We start from the raw sequence: 18,925 nt of genomic DNA, 5'->3' as shown, positions 1-18,925 counted from the left end.
TTCCAAGTGGTTTTGTAGGCTCAGGTAGCCTCAACTAGGCGATCTGTCCAATCCTTTCTGCTGTTGCTCACCACCTTAGTCAAAATCCCTTCCAATGCTCTATTAGTGACTTCCACCTACCCATTTGCTTATGGATGATATGGGGTGGAAGTACTGTGCTTGATATGGTGATGAGCGAGCAAGTCTTCAATCAAGTTGGATGTGAACTGGCTTCCTTGATCGGTCACTAACTCTCGTGGGTAGCAAAACTTGTAGAAGATATTTTCCCTTAAAAACATAGCCACCTTTTCTTCTGTTGCTGCTTTGATTGCCTTTATTTCTGCCCACTTGGTCAGATAGTCGGTGCACACAATGATGTAAGACCTTTGCTTTGAAGGGGGGTTGATAAGACCCACAAAATCCATGCCCCACTTCTCAAATGGCTCGAAGGTCACTTGAGGTTGGAGAGGCATTTCATCCCTTGGAGTCGGTTTCCCCATCCTCTGACATCGGTCACAGTGGCTGATGTATCTTCTGACATCTTGATGAAGAGTAGGCCAATAGTAGCCTGCCTATCGATTTTTGAAGGCAGTCCTTTTTGTTGCAAAGTGGCCTCCACAAGGTCCGTCATGGCAGGTTAGGAGGATGTCAAAGAATTCCTCCTCCCTAACACACTGCCTCAAGATTTGATCTAGACCAAGTTTAAACAAGTTGCCCCCAATCCAAGTGAATGTGGCACTCTTCCTTACGATTCTGCTCTTCTCCTTTGAGGATAGATGCGGAGGGAACTGTGTTGAGAGCAATTAATTTTCTATATCAGCAAACCATGGAGAGAGTATTGAGATAGAAAACAGATGTTCGTCTGGCATCTAGTCATCCACTGTTCCTTTGTCACCTGCAGGAAAATCCAATCTAGACAAGAAGTCAGCAACAACATTTTCCTTACCTGGCTTGTCGACAATAGTCAAATCAGATTGCTGCAACAAAAGTAACCATCTAATAATAGGAGCATTGACATCAGGCTTATTCATTAAATATATAATCACAACATGATCAGTGTGTACAAACGTTTGATAACCAGTGATGTAGTGTCTGAACTTGTTTAAGAAATGGACTACAACCAGGAACTCTTTCTCAGTTACATTATAATTCATTTCTTCCTTGGAAAAGTTTCTGCTAACAAAATATATGGAATATGGTAGTTTCTCCCCAACTTGTCCTAAGGCTGCCCCTATGGCTTTGTTCGAGGAATAAGTCTGGATGTGGAAAGGTAGGGCCCAGTTTGGACCTCTCAAGATTAGAGCGAACACCAACTTATCTTTCAACTCATCCAGTGCCCCTTTACAATTGTCAGTCCATTTGAACTCGACATCCTTCGCTAAGAGGCCAAACAATGGCGAGGCTATCTTGTTGAAATCTTTAATGAATCTTCGATAATATCTTGCTAAGCCTAGGAAACTCCAAACATCCCTTACCTTTTGTGGAGGTGGAACCTTTTGGATGATAGCAATCTTGTTAGGATCCACCTGTAACCCTTCGCAAGAAATGGTATGACCTAGCACGGTCCCTTCAGTCATCAAGAATTCACATTTTTCGGCACTGAGGGACAGTTTCATCTCAATGCACTTGGTTAGAACTTTTCCCAGATTGGTCAATGCTTCTTGGAAGTTGGACCCATAAGGTGTAAATTCATCCATATAGATTTCTACCGAATCATGGACCAACTCAGAAAATGTGCTCAATACTGCTCTTTGGAAAGTGGCAGGAGCGTTGCATAGCCCAAAGGGAAGGACTCGGTAGGCAAAGGTACCCCATGGAAAAGTGAAGGTGGTTTTATCTTGGTCCTCCGGCCTTATTTGGATCTGATTATACCCGCTGAACCCATCTAGGAAAGAGAAGAACTTCCTCCCTGCCAGTCGATCCAACACTTGATCTATGAATGGCAAAGGGAAATGGTCTTTCTTGGAGGCTTTGTTAAGTTCTCGGTAATCTACACAGATTCTCCATTCTCGTTCTTCTTGGGCATAAGCACTAGAGGTGAGACCCACCCACTATTGGAGATAGGGTAGATGAATCCTGCATCCAACAATTTTTGCAATTCTTCTTTGACAATGTCTTTAAGGGTTGGGTTCATTCTCCTTTGGGGCTTCCTCACTGGTTTACAATCTCCTTTAATGTTAATGTGATGGGTACAGACCGAAGGATGGACTCCTTTCATCTCCTTATAGCTCCAAGCGAAAGCATCTAAATGATTGTTCAGTAAGCTACACAACTCCTTCTCTTTGGAAGGAGATAGGGAGGAGCTGATCTTCAGAGCTCTTTCAGGACCAAACTCCACATTATTAACTCTGGGAGATGTCGGATCAGTTACACAGAGGTCCACTATGGTGCTGGCCTCGGCATCTTCCACCAATTCCCCTAAGGATAGTGCACTGGGAGGAGGATTTTGAATCAAAGTATCAATCATATCATCATCGGTTTGAGGGCCTCCCCTAGTTGTTTCTACTATGCACAATGGTGCAGAGTAGACCTCATCCTCATCTCCTTCTTCTAACCAAAATGGTAAGTCATGTTCTAGCAGAGGTTGGGAAGGAGGGTATAGCACTAGCTGCTTGGACATAGGACCATTCTTGATGGTCATGTTTCTAGCTCAGCAACTGATGTAAGCATCCACAGTGGCTAACCAAGGCATTCCCAAAATGAGGGGGTATCTAGTAAGCTTTGCCTTTGGCTGAAGGACCAAGAAGTCTTCAGAATACTCCCAAGAGTCAAGAGAGACCAAGACATCTTCCACAATCCCTTCGGGAGTCACAGTGGAGCGATCTGCCAACTGCAGGACTGTCGAGGTCTTCCTTAAGGAACTCAGAAGGTTGAGTTTAAGCATGGTGTCTCTGGTCATCACATTAATGGCAGCCCCTAGGTCAATCAAGGTATGGAGGATAATGGTGCCATTGATGTGGAAATCAACTAGAGGACTCCCAAGGTCCAAATACTTTGGACAACTTACTTGCCCCAACATTAGATCGGACAGTTGTCTTATGACATTGATAGTTGAGGCATCTCTATTTCGCCTACCTCGGTGCCTGAAACACTTCTCCTTAATCAATTTGTTGTATATTGGTACATCATTTATGGCCTGGAGAAGTGGTATTTTCACACACAACTGTTTAAGTTCTCCCAGAAGTTCAGTCTCCTCTGGGTTTGGTTGCATGGTTACTGTTAGTCACTCAGGAAAGGGTGGAATGGCGTTGGGTTCACTTTCTTGTTTCTCGTCCTAGTCCTGTAGGGGAGGAGGTTGGCGATCTGGAAGGGTCTTCCCAGATCGTAGGTTGATCTCGTGGATCTCCACAGCATAGGTAGGGCATGTTGTCTCCCCATTGTATACCTGCTGGGCTTCTCGGTTGTTGGGGTTCGGGTTCGGTTGAGCAGGCATTTGGGGTTGTCTTGGAGGAGCAGGAGGTAATGGTTGTGGTTGAGCCGGTGGGTGGAGGTAGAATAGTGGGAGGAGATTTGTATTGGAGCCTCCACCTCGGTTGAGGTGCATTCCACCGAGGTTGTGGCTAGGCATGCGAGTGAAACAAAGGAACAGTGGGTTGAGCATGGTACTGTGGTGGATAAGACCATGGAGGAGGTGTGGACCAAGAAGGATGAGCAGCGGGACCCCAAGAAGGCATGTGAGCAGATTGGTTGGGGCTATAATAAGCTTGGGATGTCCCTTGCATCCCATGCTAGTAAGGTCTAGGCCCGTGCAACCTCCTTTGGTTGAGGAAGTAGAGAGGTTCAGTGGTTGCCTCAGTCCCTTGGTACATGGCTTTAAATCCAGGCAAGGTTATGCATTGGTTCATGGGGTGGGTTTCCTCACAAACGAAGCATACCTCTACTGAGTGCAATGGAAACTCATTCTTAGGGTGCTTACTCGTACATCTAGGAAAAAAGATGGCCAAATCCCTCTCAACTTCCTCTTTATTTTGTTGGATTTCGAAGGTATCGAGTTGCATGGCAATGGTGTGTCTCATCTCCCTTTTGAGGTCTTCCATCTGATTAGTAAACTCATGCTTGGAGAAGGTAGTACTAGCTGAAACTGGATTCCCCGTACCTCTTTTCCGGGTTGCCCTAGAGTGGTTTCTAAACACATTCCTTATGTCCTCATAAGGTAGTTGGTAGATGTCTCCTCTAGCTAGCATGTGAAGGGTATCTAGAAGGTCTTCAGGAACTCCTTGGAGCAGAACTAGCTTTAAAGATTCAGGGTCAAGTGTGCACCTGGCCCGTTTACAACTAAGTTGGAACCTTTCCTCATAGTCTTCTAAACACTCATCATTTCCCATGGTCATTCGAAAGATTTCTCCCTTTGCTTCTTTTGACCTACAGTAGTCCTGGTATTTGTTGTTAAAGGCTTGCTGCATCTGAGCCCAAGTTGTGATACTGTTTCTAGGTAACCCCATGAACCAGTGTAATGCTACATCCTTGAGGGTAGACGGAAAGAGTTTTAACTTTTGCTCATCTTCTGCATAGTCATAAGTTCGACAAAGGACAACAAACTCAAACAGGAAGTTATCAAGGTCTTCAGTGGTCAATCCATGGAAATGAGGTAAGGCTGAGGGACTTATGTTCTTCATCTTCATGTCCCCATTGGTCTCTCACATGGGGAAGGTACCTTCTATTCTCTCGTCATCGTCTCTACCGTTTCTGTTTTCAGCCATGGTCTCAAAAGGAATGTTTTATTGCTCTTATTCTGTTATAAGATCTTTGTATATCTCAGGAGGTTCACCTATAGGTTCTTCTGGGTCACTGACACCAAAGAAGAGAGAAGGGTGACTCGGTGAATTGGAGGGGGTTTTGGGTACAATTTTTTTGGTATTATCTCTGTTCCTACGAGGCATGAAAAGGTTTTTTATTTCTTTTTTTTTTTCTGATTGTACCTGCAAGACTGAAACAGATGGAATTGCAACTAACTAAAATCTATCTTGCAGAAACGAAAATGCGGAATTGAAATGAAAGTAGGAAAGGACTAAGCTATTTTGCTGAAATCAAATTGTGAGAATGAAATACTAGACTACGTTTGCATAATTGAAATTCTATTCTACGCTTGCAGAATTGAAAGGCTAATCTATGAATGTAGGAAATGTCTACTCTGCTTTTGCGGAAATGAAATTATAGAATGTAAATGAAATAAACTACTTAGTAGAAGGTTAGAGTAGGGAAATAGAAGAAAAGCAACAATCACAAATACTCTGCTGCTTCCCCAACAACGGCACCAAAAAGAATGGTGGGCTCTAGTATTGCAGCAATAATGCTGCAACTCCTGCGACTCCCTTCTTTACTCCTATCAACCCGGTAGTTCGATAAAACTTGGAAGCGAGAGTGCTGTATGCAGGGGTTATGCGTCAAACTTGTGATTTCAATAAATCCTGCCTGATTTTAAGAAATTAGACGAGAATAATCCACTAGAAAAGCTTCCAAGAAGTCACACTAAAAACAACTCGAAACTAAAGGAGTTTTCCTTAGTGTGACTTTTTTGGATTTTATCATGCTAGAATCCTATGGATACATTTGTGATGAAATCTTGATTTGTGTTATTTAAACTAGTTTTTTAACTATATATATGGATTTGGCACCCTGAAAAAGCCCTAGGGAACTTTTATTGTGCAGGGGTTACCCATCAAACTTGTGATGTCACTGAATTCTTGTCGGATTTCAGAGAAATTATATTGTAATAATCGAGCGGAAAAGCTTCCAAAAAGCCACACTAAAAACAACTTGAAACTAAAGGAGTTTCCTTTAGTGCAACTTTTTGGAGTTTTCGGTGCTGAAATCCAATGGAAAATTTTGTGGTGCAATCTTGATTTGTGTTACTTAAACTAGCTTTTTGATAGTATATATGGATTCAGTACCTTCAAAGACCACTAGACCATTCTATTATGAAAGGGTTACCCATCAAACTTGTGATTTCAATGAATTCGTGTTGGATTTTAGAAACACTAGACTCGAATAATCCACTAGAAAAGCTTCCAAAAAGTCACACTAGAGATGACTCCAAACTAAAGGAGTTGTCTTTAGAGCGACTTTTTGGAGTTTCGGGTACCAGAATCTGGTGGAAAAATTTGTGGTGAAATCTTGATTTGTGTTATTTAAACTAGATTTTTTACTGTATATATGGATTTGAAAAACCCCTAGGGCACTTCTACTATGTAGGGTTTACAAATAAAACTTGTGATTTCAATGAATTTGTGTTGGATTCTAGAGAAATTAGATTGAAATAATCCATCCAAAAAGCTTCCAAAAAGTTGCACTAAAGACAACACGAAACTAAAGGAGTTGTCTTTAGGGCTAATTTTTGTAGTTTTTGTCTTTATCCTCAAATTTAATATTAAATATATATTACATTAATATTTGAACATAAATTATAATCTTCTAGAAAGAGGAAAAATGTAAAAAGAAAAATGTATTGCGAAAAATATTGATTTTAACATTATAAATAAATTTTTTTATTTGATAAAATTAATTAATATAAAAAAAACCAATATTTTTAAAAATAATAAAAAAATTGGGTAAATATAATCTTTAAAATATTACTATAATAATAAAAAAAATAAAAACCCTATATTATATAAGTTTACGTTAAATTTTAAAACCAAAATATTTATTACAAAATTAGTATTCTTAATTTTCAAAATTTTAATTTAAAATATAGATAAACATGGTTTTAATTATATTTTAAATAATTTAGCTTTATTTTCTGTTAAATATTAATAAATAAAAGATTGGTCAAAGTAAATGACGATGACCACCATCAATATTACTCGGTAGAGAGGCATATTCTACAACTCAGTATGAGGGGATGGATAAGTATGTCAGGGGATGGATAAGTATGTCACGTCTCCAATAAAATATTAATAAAAAAATTAATGTATACCACAAAAAATGAAAATAATCATGGTGATAAAAACTAGGGATTTGATCTCTCTCGGGCCATGATAGATCTAGAGTTAGATGGATCTAAGGTGTCACTAGTATTCTATGGTCAAAGGGCCATGATAGATCTAGAGTTAGATGGATCTAAGGTGTCACTAGTATTCTATGGTCAAAGGTCACTAGTTCGTAACCCCAATAGCTAAAACCCAACAATACTAAGGGCTAGTGTGAGCAAGATGATGCTATCTATGGATGATTTTGACTACTTACGGCTAAAGACAACTCCATATATTAGTTAGACAAAGTATTTTCCATAATTTCAAAATTCTTAAAAATACTAAAAAAAAAAACTATTTAATCTATTTCATAATTTTGAAAATGAGTGGAAAAATTGGTGTTGAAATCTTGATTTGTGTTATCTAAACTAGTTTTTTCACTCTATATATGGATTCATTAGGGTGAAAAACCCCTAGGGTACTTCTACTATGCACCTTTTAGAAATAAAGTTGCGATTTCAATGAATTTGTGCTTAATTTGAGAGAAATTAGTGTGGAATAATAGACGTAAAAAACTTCCAAAAATTTGCACTAAATACAATTGGAAGCTAAAGGAGTTGTCTTTAGGGAAGCTTTTTGTAGTTTTCCTCTTTATTCTCAATTTAATATTAAATATATATTACATTAATATTTGAACAGAAATTATAATTTTCTCAAAAAGGAAAAAATTAAAAAGAAAAATGTATTGCAAAAATTATTGATTTTAATATATAAATAAATTTTTTATTTGATAAATTTAATTAATATAAAAAACCAATATTTTTAAAAATAATAATAAAGTTGAGTAAATATAATTTTTAAAATGTTTTTATAACCCTAAAACAAAAAAAAAGCATATATTATTTAACTTTGCATTAAAATCTAAAATCAAAATATTTATTAGAAAATTAGTATTCCTAATTTTTAAAATTAAAATTTAATATATATATATATATATATATATATATATATATATATATATATATAGTTTTAATTATATCTCAAAGCAGTTGTCTATATACTTTTTGGAAGCCTTTCTCTCGGTTTTTCGTGTCAAAATCACCCAACAATTTATTGGAATCACAAGTTTGATAGCTAGTTTGTGCATGATCAAAGCCTGAAGGGGTTTGTGAGGGTGCAATCCAAATATGTAGTTAAAAAACCATTTTAACTTCAACAAATCAAGATTTAACCTTAATAGTCAAGGGAATCTCCAAAAAATGGCATTATAGACAACTCCTATTTCAAATAATTTACCTTTATTTTCTTTTAAAGTTTAATAAAGTCAAAGTAAATGACGATGACAACCATCAATATTATTGGGTAGAGAGCCACATTCTACAACTCAGTATGAGGGGATCGGTAAATATGTGAGATCTCCAATAAAATATTAATAAAAATAAAATGAAAATAATCACGGTGATAAAAACTACAATATAATTCAATAGAAAGAATCATTATTATTGGGTAGAGAGGCACATTCTACAACTCACGGGACAGGTAAGTATGTCACGTCTCCAATAAAATATTAATAAAAAAAATTTAATGTGTAACAAAAAAAATCAAAATAACCATGGTGATAAAAACTACAATATAATTCAAATTCCTAGAAATACTAGACCATTTAATCTATTTGATAATTCAGAAAATAATCATTTCACCTATTGGTTAAAAAAACGGTTTTCACTATGTGGAAATTCCAAAAGCAATATATAAAACAAGGGAACAAGGGTTGGTTAACCTTAGTTACAACGAAGAGTAGTAAAAAGTCTATATGTTGGAGTCCGATAATAAGAAGACGTGGTGTTCTTCTCTCCTTCTCCTTGAGAAAACTTGTAATGAGTAGTGGTTATTGACTACTGATCTCATCGCAGGGCTCGCGACTCTTTCCTTCCATCTGCTGAGGTTCTGCGCTTGGTTTCCTCAAAATTCTGTAAGCTTCTTGATCTAGTTCTTCAGTATGTATCGATAGGACTTTACGCCATTATATCGTGCATAAAATCCTGATATGGAAGAAATCATAAGTGATTTATAGTTTTTTCTTTTGGCATTCAGAGCCGCGTTCAGAGTAACTATATGAAGCGGCGAAGACAAGCGTGAGTTATTTTATCTCCCCCATTATGTTAGTCTGATGTGATAGCAGATCTAAAATAAACCATATTAATTGGTTCTAAAATTTAGTATTTGATAGCAGATCTCTGAAAAAAACTTCTATTCAGTTCATTGAATAATTTTACTTACCCGACTTTTTATTCAGTTCAAAACGCTTTACACACAAAAGCCTCTTTATTCACTTGGATCTCTCAATAACTTTATTCACAAAACAAAACCCTTCATGAAACCCAACTGGTTAAGTGAATGTGAATGTGATGTTGCGCAACCCTAAAGGGCATGCAACAGTATCTTAATTAAGGGCATGCAACAGTATCTTAAAGGGCATGCAACAGTAAGATTCTTTTTTTTTCTTACCAGCGGCGAAAGATTCCTTTTTTTTTTCTTACCAGCGGCGAAATGCTCCAGTAACAACAATGTAGCATTCTGCATTTAACGGGGAATATTGTGGATGCGCAGTTAAATCGGATGTTGGATTTTGCATCCCTTTTATCATCATTGTTAATGCAATGTCCAGCGAAAGAAGCGGGTTTTCTGTGCCCATGAGCAAGAAGTGGGATTTCTGTGCTTATAGGGCCATGTATTTCTTAACCATCCATTGCATCATTTGTTTTATGTTCAGTAATATACCCTAAATAATTTTATGTAGTTCTGCATGTTGTCTCTTAATATTGAATTTTTGCAAGTCATATTTGCAGACATTTTTGTTGCTATTGTTGCTATTGGACCATCCTAGAACGCTCATACACCTAACTTGTTATTAGTACCTATTCAGTGGTGGCTGCTAGTACCTATTAATCTAGGCGTAGGCAAGGGAAGGAACAAAGCTATAAGCGAAGGGATTATAAACAAGTGATTCATTTAATCCAGTAGTTGATTCACCAACCATTGAAACAGTTGAAGATACATACCCATGCCCAGAAAGCTAATCCAGCTATATAGGACCGATAGTTTATCCGCCACCACCTCTAGTACCAACAGAAAAACCATTCACAAGAAAAGTAGATGTTTTTTCAGTCGAATATGTAGTTGACTCTACAGCAACAGGCTCAACCTAAGTATATCTTGATGATTAAGCAAGCGAACTAGTAACTTGTGATCGAGATGATGACCTTCGTGATCGAGTTGTGGATGATCCATAGAGAGACACATATAGGGAAGTAAGCACTACACATGGGGAACGGGAACTAACCACCACATTACATAAAACCACCTAATGTAGTGATAGAGATAGTGATAAAGATGAATATGATGATTTTAGGTCTAGAGGTGAATGAGCTGAAGGAGCTTTTCATGATTGATATAGAGTAAAAGAACCACCAGTATCCATGGTAGTAGATATAGCACCAAAAAAATAGATCAGGTCGGTTCAGCACCAGTAATAGTAATAGAGCTAACAACATAGGTCTCTTTACCAAGACAAAACACAAAGCCTACAGACGCAGTGACAGTACCTCGATCCTTTCCATTTTGACATAGAGAACCAGTGTCCACCTTTCATGTTAGAGAGCGAGATCCAGTTTGTTCCACATCAGAAACATATCCAGTTGCACCAGTAGAGTAAGAAACAACAGTTCTACCAAGATTCGATCCACCAGTACCGCTAGCAGCATATCCAGTAGGTAAATTAGTAGCAGAGTAAGCATCCTAATCACCATATGCAGATCCTCGAGGTCCAGAACCAGTCCCAGGCATTGAAACACCATGAGAAACGACAAGAACAGTAGTAGAATCCAATGTTTATTCAGTAGATTAAGAAAATGAACCATGACAGCAACATATAATCTAAAAGCTAAGGTAACACTAGAAGCAAGGGAAGATGAAGACGAAGCTAAGGTAACACGAGAAGCAAGGGAAGATGAAGACCTAGTAGCAACACTAACCAATAAAGTAGCACCCATAGTAGAAAGGGATGGAGATGCCTCGGGTGCAGTTTAAGTTGTTCAATTTCCAGATCAAGACCTAGAAGCGGATAAAGAACCAAGCCCAGAGATAACCCCTAGTTGACCAGTAACAATGTATCGCCATGATCACCATTTTCTATCCCTTGTTACTCCTGTAGTAGCATCCCCATTCCTATTCCTTGCTAAATCCTTGTCTGAGAGGGTCCATCCAAAAGCTAACATAATAGGATAATAATTGTTCACAACTGCAAGAACATAAGTATAACTAGGTGGTAAGGCATAGGTTCAATAAGGTAATGCAGAGGAAGTATCCTAGCGAGTAGTTGCTTAAGAAATAGCATCAGCAAAGGAAGAAGCATTATTAGTGAGTTTTTAATCCAATTGGAATCATTAGAGACCGAGATCACGAGGCAGCATAACAAACACAAATTAACTAGACACAGAGTAATGCTTTTTTGCCACATGATCTTTTGCACAGTGAGTCCTAAATAAAATTTATGAGCAAAGAAGAGTTTCTCAACTAAAACAAACTTCTATTAATTTATAAACTGGCTAATACAATTTTCTTGCTCTATCTTAGAGAGATTCACCAAAAATTTTCACCAAAAAACAAAATACTATGTCTCTCTTTTACAAATGATTTTTACATTGCTGTGTAAAATCTTCATTCACATTGTAAAAAGGTGTTTTACATTTATTGCTGTAGAATAAAAATTCTTATATTGATTTACAGCTGTAAAAGCAATTTTCTTACATAGGTTTACTGCTGTAAAATAAAAAAAACTTTCACATTTACCCAAAAAGAATTTCTTAAATGCCTTGCTTGTTTTTCACATCCCATTTAACCAAAGTTATCATTTATTCTGCTTCTCCACACCATACATTTAATTATGAATTGCAATGCATATACTCCTCAAGAATTCGCAGTGATGTGCATCTCAGAGCCCTCTTCTTCCCTAGAACGAGTTTTTTTTCCTCCTGTGTGCAATTACAATTAAAAGTCAATACTCACACATCATATGGGTTAACAAAAAAATACATGCTGTATTAAAAACTTTAAAGCTTTTATCTAAAACTATGATAGTTCATTAAATACATTAATGTTAAAACCGTTCAGTAAAACTAAAAAAAAATCATGCAAGTTGAAGAAGATCCTGGGATGCATCTCGCAAGGCTAATTCACACAAACCAAACGCTTTTTAATTGCCGAGGGATTGGTGGTTTCCGTTGACTTGATCAGATGCATCTCTCAAGGCTAACTCACACAAACCAAAAGCTCTTTAATTGCCTAGGGATTGGTGGTTTTCAAATCGTACTAAGGACGTGTGTCACTTGGTGGGGGTGTTCGAAGCCCTTCTTACGGATACCGCTTTTGCCAATAGGTGGTGCGGGAAAGTATGGGTGGTTTTGCCAAAACAACACTGCAATAAATGTGCAGTTGAAATTAATATTTCAACACTAACCTTTAATTTCAACTGCTGGGTTATGAGTCATACCCAGACATTTCCTCAAAAATTCAAAGCTTTTCTGGGCCATTGGCTTTGTCAAAATGTCTACAACCTCTTCGTGAGTCCTGCAATGTTGTAGAACAATTTCTTCATTGCTCACCAATTCTTTGATGTAGTGAAACCTTGTGTCAATGTGTTTCGTTCTCTTATGAAACACAGAATTCTTGGATAATGCAATAGCTAAGCTATTGTCACAAAAAAATCACTCTTGCTTTTGCGTGGTCTTGACCTAAGCTCCTCAACATCCTTCTCATCTAAAGTGCTTGACATGTTGCTGCTGTAGCTGCCACATATTTTGCCTCTGCTGTAGACAATGCTACAATGGACTCCTTCTTAGAAGCCCATGAAATGGCTCGTGAACCCATGTGAAAAACATAATCGAAAGTGCTTTTCCGATTATCTACACTTCCAACCCAATCACTATCACTGTATCCAACCAAATTTGAACATTCTGAGATTTTATATAAAATGCCAAACGTTTTAGTACCTTTAACATACCTCAAAATTCTTTTTGCTGCCTGCCAATGTGCTTCCTTTGGCCTCTCCATGAATCTGGAAATTAAACTAATAGCAAACATTATGTCAGGCCTAGTTGCACTCAAATACATTAAGCTGCCAACTATGCTCTTGTACAAACTAGGATCAAAGTCCTCGCTGCTGTCCTCCTTGTTGAGTTTTAATCCCATTACTGTGGGAGTGATTGTTGCCTTGCACTCTTGCATATTAAATCTACCCAACACTTCATTTACATATTTTGCTTGTGAAATAAAAATCCCATTTTCATTTTGATCTACTTCTATTCCTAAGAAGTATCTCCGCAAACCCATGTCAGTCATTTCAAATTCCTCTTTCATGACTGCTTTGAACTGTTCAATGAGGTAGTCATCATTAAGTGTAAAAATAACATCATCAACATATAACACAACAATTAGCAATTTACCATCTTTTTCTTTGATGTAGACGGTGGGTTGTCTCTCACACTTCGCAAATTCATTTTCGAGTAGATAGGAATCTATCCTACTGTACCATGCTCTTGGCACTTGCTTCAGCCCATAAAGAGCTTTCTTCAATCGGCACACTTTGTGCTCTTGGCCTTTCTTCTCATAGCCTAGAGGTTGCTCAATATAAACCTCCTATTTTAACTACTCGATGAAGGTGGTAGCTTTACTCCTTGCTCGTGTCCCACACGTCGATAAGATGCATTTACAGGTTCTTCAACTCGATATCTAGCTTCAACCCAATTAACAGGCATTGGTTAAAAGAGAACTCTTGAAGTAACAAAAACCGCCTGCAAATTCATACTTCTAAGATATGCTTATTCATTAAGTACTTTAGAGCTAAATGGTCTGTGCAGAACAGAAAATGGCCTTCCAATAGCATAGATAACGGTGGAACTTCTGTAAATCATACACCATAGCTATCCTTTCCCCCTCCTTGGTGGTATAGTTGTGCTCGGCTTGAGACAAATTCCTAATTGCAAAAAAAACAAGGTGATTGAGATTCCCTTCCCTTGGCTACACAAGCATTGGTCGTAGGGAAATGTTGGATGCATCTACATGGACATGAAATTCCACATTACAATTAGGAAACATTAGGAGCACTTACCCACTCTTCTTTCAGCCTTCCTGTTACGATTCATATATTTATCAAACTCCCTAATGCATGTAGGTACCTTTGCCCCGATGATGGAGTATACTTCTGCCCCAGTGCTTGGATGGGGTTACCCACCTTGATATGAGTCACAAAAAGCTGATCCAAAGTACTATATCTATTCTTATATGCTTGAAAGATAGACCGACCCTCCATAGATATAGATTTTTTTCCACACATGCTTTGAAGGGTATGTTCGCTCGCTCGGTTCTTCTAACTCATTCCTCTGATCTTGCTTGAAACGTCTTAATCTAACATGTAGATAATGGTCTTGACATGGTAGTTCGAATAAGTTTTTAAGTGGTTTTCACGTATATGATGAATAGACGTATTATTACGTACGTAATAATGTAGGTCCTAAGGGAGGGGTTGCTGCAAGTTTCAAAGTCCCTTGACCCAATATTCATAGTGCACACATAAATGTACTTTAGTTTCATTACGAATCTCATTTATGCACTCTTAAGATAGGGAGATAGATAGGATATTGACTTAGAAATAGGTTATTAATTTACACGCTTGGTGAAGTAAATAAATTAAGGTTGGATTATTTATATAAGGTTATGCAAGCATTCATTCCCATATCTCCTTCTCTTTCCTCACAAGTATGGATCCCACTTTCAAATAAACAAACAAAAAATTATAAGGTTTATCCATAACAATCTATTTTGTGAGAGAATAACAACAATTTCTCCCATTCGCTCACATAACTTGGTGAGGATAGATGTAGCTTCATCGAGGAAGAATTTGTATATTGGACCTAACAAGGAGCATCATACCTTTCTCATTAGGGAGCTTTTGATCAAGTTATCTAGTTCGGATCCCACGAGGCCATTCGACTGACTATGGGTGGCCCGTTGACTGGCCATCGAATTCGTTCGATCCACACCATTTCAGAGACATGCAGTTTTTAGAGTATAGTCTATGCAATTTGACGAATAAGGTTAGACACTTACCTGTGTGGCCGTGGACATGTTTTGCAGGCTTCGGGACATGGAACGATGGCTTTGCACACTGCTACTTCGTGCACAGGCGGTGGAACTCCTTCTTTCATTGGTTGATGTTGTCTGCAAAGCTTTGGGACCCGATCTTCTGGTTGTGAATGCTGCATGCATAGCTCTGTCTTTTATTAGTTGTCGAGGAGGTGTTCACATCCAAGCAGAGCTGGTTGCATGTCCCCTGCACTGATCTCAGCTGCTATCGACTCCATGGTATGTGCGCTAGATGGATCAACTGCTACAGGATTCCTCTAGGACATCCTGTAGCTGCTTCTCCTCCTGGGACACATGCTGAAATGAGCAAGGTTATATTCGTGGATGACAGGTCTTGATGGAGCTTTGACACGTAGTGTGTGCGAACCTTTGAATGCTTGATTTGTCCCTTGGGGAAAAAAATTTCAATATGAGGAAAATAGGACTCTTTGCATGACTGTGCAGGAATACATAACCAAATTGTTGCATGGCAGTGGAAAGCAATGAATCCGATGATGGATGGCAGAGAGGGGTGGCTTTAGACCTCATCAAGAGACTTCAAGCTTTAAATCCCTTTCCAGAATCGATTTTTTCCTGCTCGAAGGCTCTACATGATGTTTCCTGTAGAAATGCAGAACTTCCTATAGAAAGTCCTGAAACTTCCTATAGAAAGCTCATAACTTCTTGTAGGAGGTTGAATCTTGGCCTGAAAGTGTTCAAATCTTGGAAAAAATGAGTGGCCACGGGGGGAGTGTATATGAGGATGTCTGGTAGCTTGGGATGGACCCATGTCCTCGTTTTGCGCAACCTTCTTTATTTTCACTGTATTCCATGCAACCTGCAATAATTTCAGAGATCAGACCTCTTTTTTTCTTTTTCTCTTCATTTTTCTCTTTTTTTTTTAGAGAGAGACAGTAGGGGCGCCTCCATGAGGTTTTCACCCCCACTATATGCCCTGGGTGCCTCGCAATGTTTTACAACTCGGACTCGGCCGAGCATCGACTCCGACTCGGACGCCGACTCGGTAATGACTCGGCCGGCTCGATTTCAATGACTCGGTCGTTGTAAAAAATACATTAAATATTTATTTTTTTTATAAAAAAACATAATTTTAAATATTTTAAACATAATTTTAAAGATTTTCATTCAAGCTTCCAAACACACAACATTATAATATACATGGAAGACAACATATGATCAAAGTAGGCTCATGAACCAATCCATTATATAAAAATGGTACGGTGGTACCCAATGGCAATAGTAAATACTAAATACATAGTCAACTGTAGTCTGTCATACATGATCAAAGACTCAAGAGTCAAAACAAAATACAAATAACCAAGGAGGCTAGTAGCTACTGCCAGAGGAGCCAAGATCATCTCGACCAATCTCTGGATCATCATCATCAGAGTCAGACAAGGGGCCCCATGGCTCCTCCTCATCATCATCGTCTCCAACTGCAACTGTAGAAGTGGTGCCAGTACCACTAGGCTGTGCAGCAGATGCAAGCTGAGATAGAGTACAAATGCGGCTGCGCTTCTGTCGTGGCTGAGCAGAGGAAGGCGAAGCACCTACAACTGGAGTCCTACTAGCTGGTTGTGAGACTGAGGCTGGTGGATCGGGATCTGCATTCAACTGAACAGGCTGCAGTGCATGTTCAACATCAAGTTGATCAATCTCAAGATCCTCATCAGGATCAAACTCTGGTAGACGACTCTCCACTACCCAATTTGATGTTGGATCAATGTCTTCCAACACAATGGGATCTGAATCAGGTCTTTTGTTCAGCAATTGGTTCCGTCTGGGCCGAAGGTTGTATTGGACAAAAACTAGATCATTCAACCGTTTTTGCTCCAAACGGTTTCTCTTCTTTGTGTGAATCCTCTCAAAGACAGACCAATTGCGCTCACACCCAGATGCACTGCAAGTTTGACTCAAAATACGAATTGCAAACCTTTGCAATTCAGGGCACTGGCCACCAAAGGCCTCCCACCATTGTGCTGCAAAAAACATAGGAGTGTAATGAATTATGAGTTAGATGAAGGCTGAAGCTCAACAAAATTACAAATTATATCTAACTTTCAAATTATAAATGATTTAACAAACTTTAATAAAAAAAGTAAAACCATTAAGAAATTGAAAATTGAAATTTTTGTTTACCTAGCTCATCTGCTTCTCTTGCAATCTTTGCTAGGCTATTCCCAAAGGTACCTGTTGCATTGCTGAAGGATGTGACCTGCTGATGTATCAGCAGCTGATCAGACTCCGATGGGACCATGCGCTCAATGCAATCAACCAGTCCATCTCTGACCTCCCCCCTCAAAGCTCCTGACTCCTTAGCTTTATAATGATACCGTGGGTTCAAAAAATACCCAGCTGCATGTATAGGGCGATGGAGTTGATTGTTCCATCTTTCATCAATGATTGCCCAAATGGGCCCATACTTTGCCACTCTATCCTTGTATGCTGTCTTTATTTGCTCCTTTGCTTGATCCATAGCCTCATAAATGAAGCCCATAGCCAACCTTTCCCCATCCACCAACCGCAACACCTTAACTAGTGGCTCAGCAAGCTTCACAATCTCTGCTGCCTTTCTCCAAAAAGTTTCATCATGGACTTTCCTTTTCAATTCTCTGCCTTCTGGTTTGTTAGACCAACTGCTTTGATTCCAATCATCACTGGAAAACATCTTTTGCAAGTTTCTATGTTGGGAAAGCATAGATTGCAATGTCAAAAAATGTGTAGCAAATCTAGTGATGGCAGGCCTAATAATATCCTTGCCTCCAGTGTGTTTCCTCATGAGACTCAAAACCAGTGTATGATTGTAGATAAATTTTGTTATGCTTTTGGCATTATCTACAGTGTTTCTGACCCAATCTAATTTTCCAATATCCTCAAGCATGAGGTCTATGCAATGTGCAGCGCATGGGGTCCAAAAGATGGTCTTGTGTTTTTCCTCTAACATTCTACCAACAAGAACATAGTTAGAGGCATTGTCTGTGATGATTTGAACAACATTAGCCACCCCCACATCCTCAATAACCTCATCCAATAGCTGAAACAACAAGAGGCCATCTTTTACCTTATCAGATGCATCAACTGATTTTAAAAACATGGTTCCCTGTGGGCAGAAGACAAGAAAGTTTATGATGGTACGGTTTCTTTGATCAGTCCATCCATCTGACATGATGGTACACCCTGTTCTTGCCCATGATTCCTTGAAATCTTGCAAATACTCATTAATTGATTTAATTTCTTTCTGCAAACGAAACCCCCTTAGCTCTTGCATAGTAGGGCCTTTGAAGCCTTTTCCAGCAGCATGTATGGCCTCAAACATAGGCTCATAATATGGTGAACGAGCAGCATTAAAGGGGATATCAGCATCATACCACCATCTAGCTATGTAGTCACAAGCAGTCTCCCTCAATTCTTTCTTCCAATGGTCATCTAAAGTGGGCTGAGCAAGACCTTTACTAATACTAACTTCAGGACCATGTGCATCTGATGGAGAGGAGCCTGAGTGAGTGAAAAAACTTTTGATAGTCCCATCACCCTTCATTCTACCCTTTCCCTTATCTTGAACAGAAGCAAAAGAGGTTGGAACATAACGGAAAGGGTTTGATGCATCAGTTTGAGGGATAGAGGAAGAACCCTCAAACTCATAGTGGGGGTTGGCAGCCATCATTCTTTGTATCTCCCTCTTCCTCCCAATTTCAGCCTGTATCTCTTTTTGCCTAGTCTTTTCTTCTTTAAATTTTTCAAAGCTTTCCAACAAATTCTTTCTAATCTCCCCAATTTGATCAGAGGGACATGGAGTAATATTGCCTTTAATCCCTGCCAAGTGTTGTTTCAGCCTA

This window comes from Pinus tabuliformis, chromosome 2_2 (assembly GCF_031772625.1).
Source record: "Pinus tabuliformis cultivar Carrire ecotype Pingquan chromosome 2_2, CPIR1, whole genome shotgun sequence".
Lineage (NCBI taxonomy): Eukaryota > Viridiplantae > Streptophyta > Pinopsida > Pinales > Pinaceae > Pinus > Pinus tabuliformis.
This window is presented reverse-complemented; position numbering follows the sequence as displayed.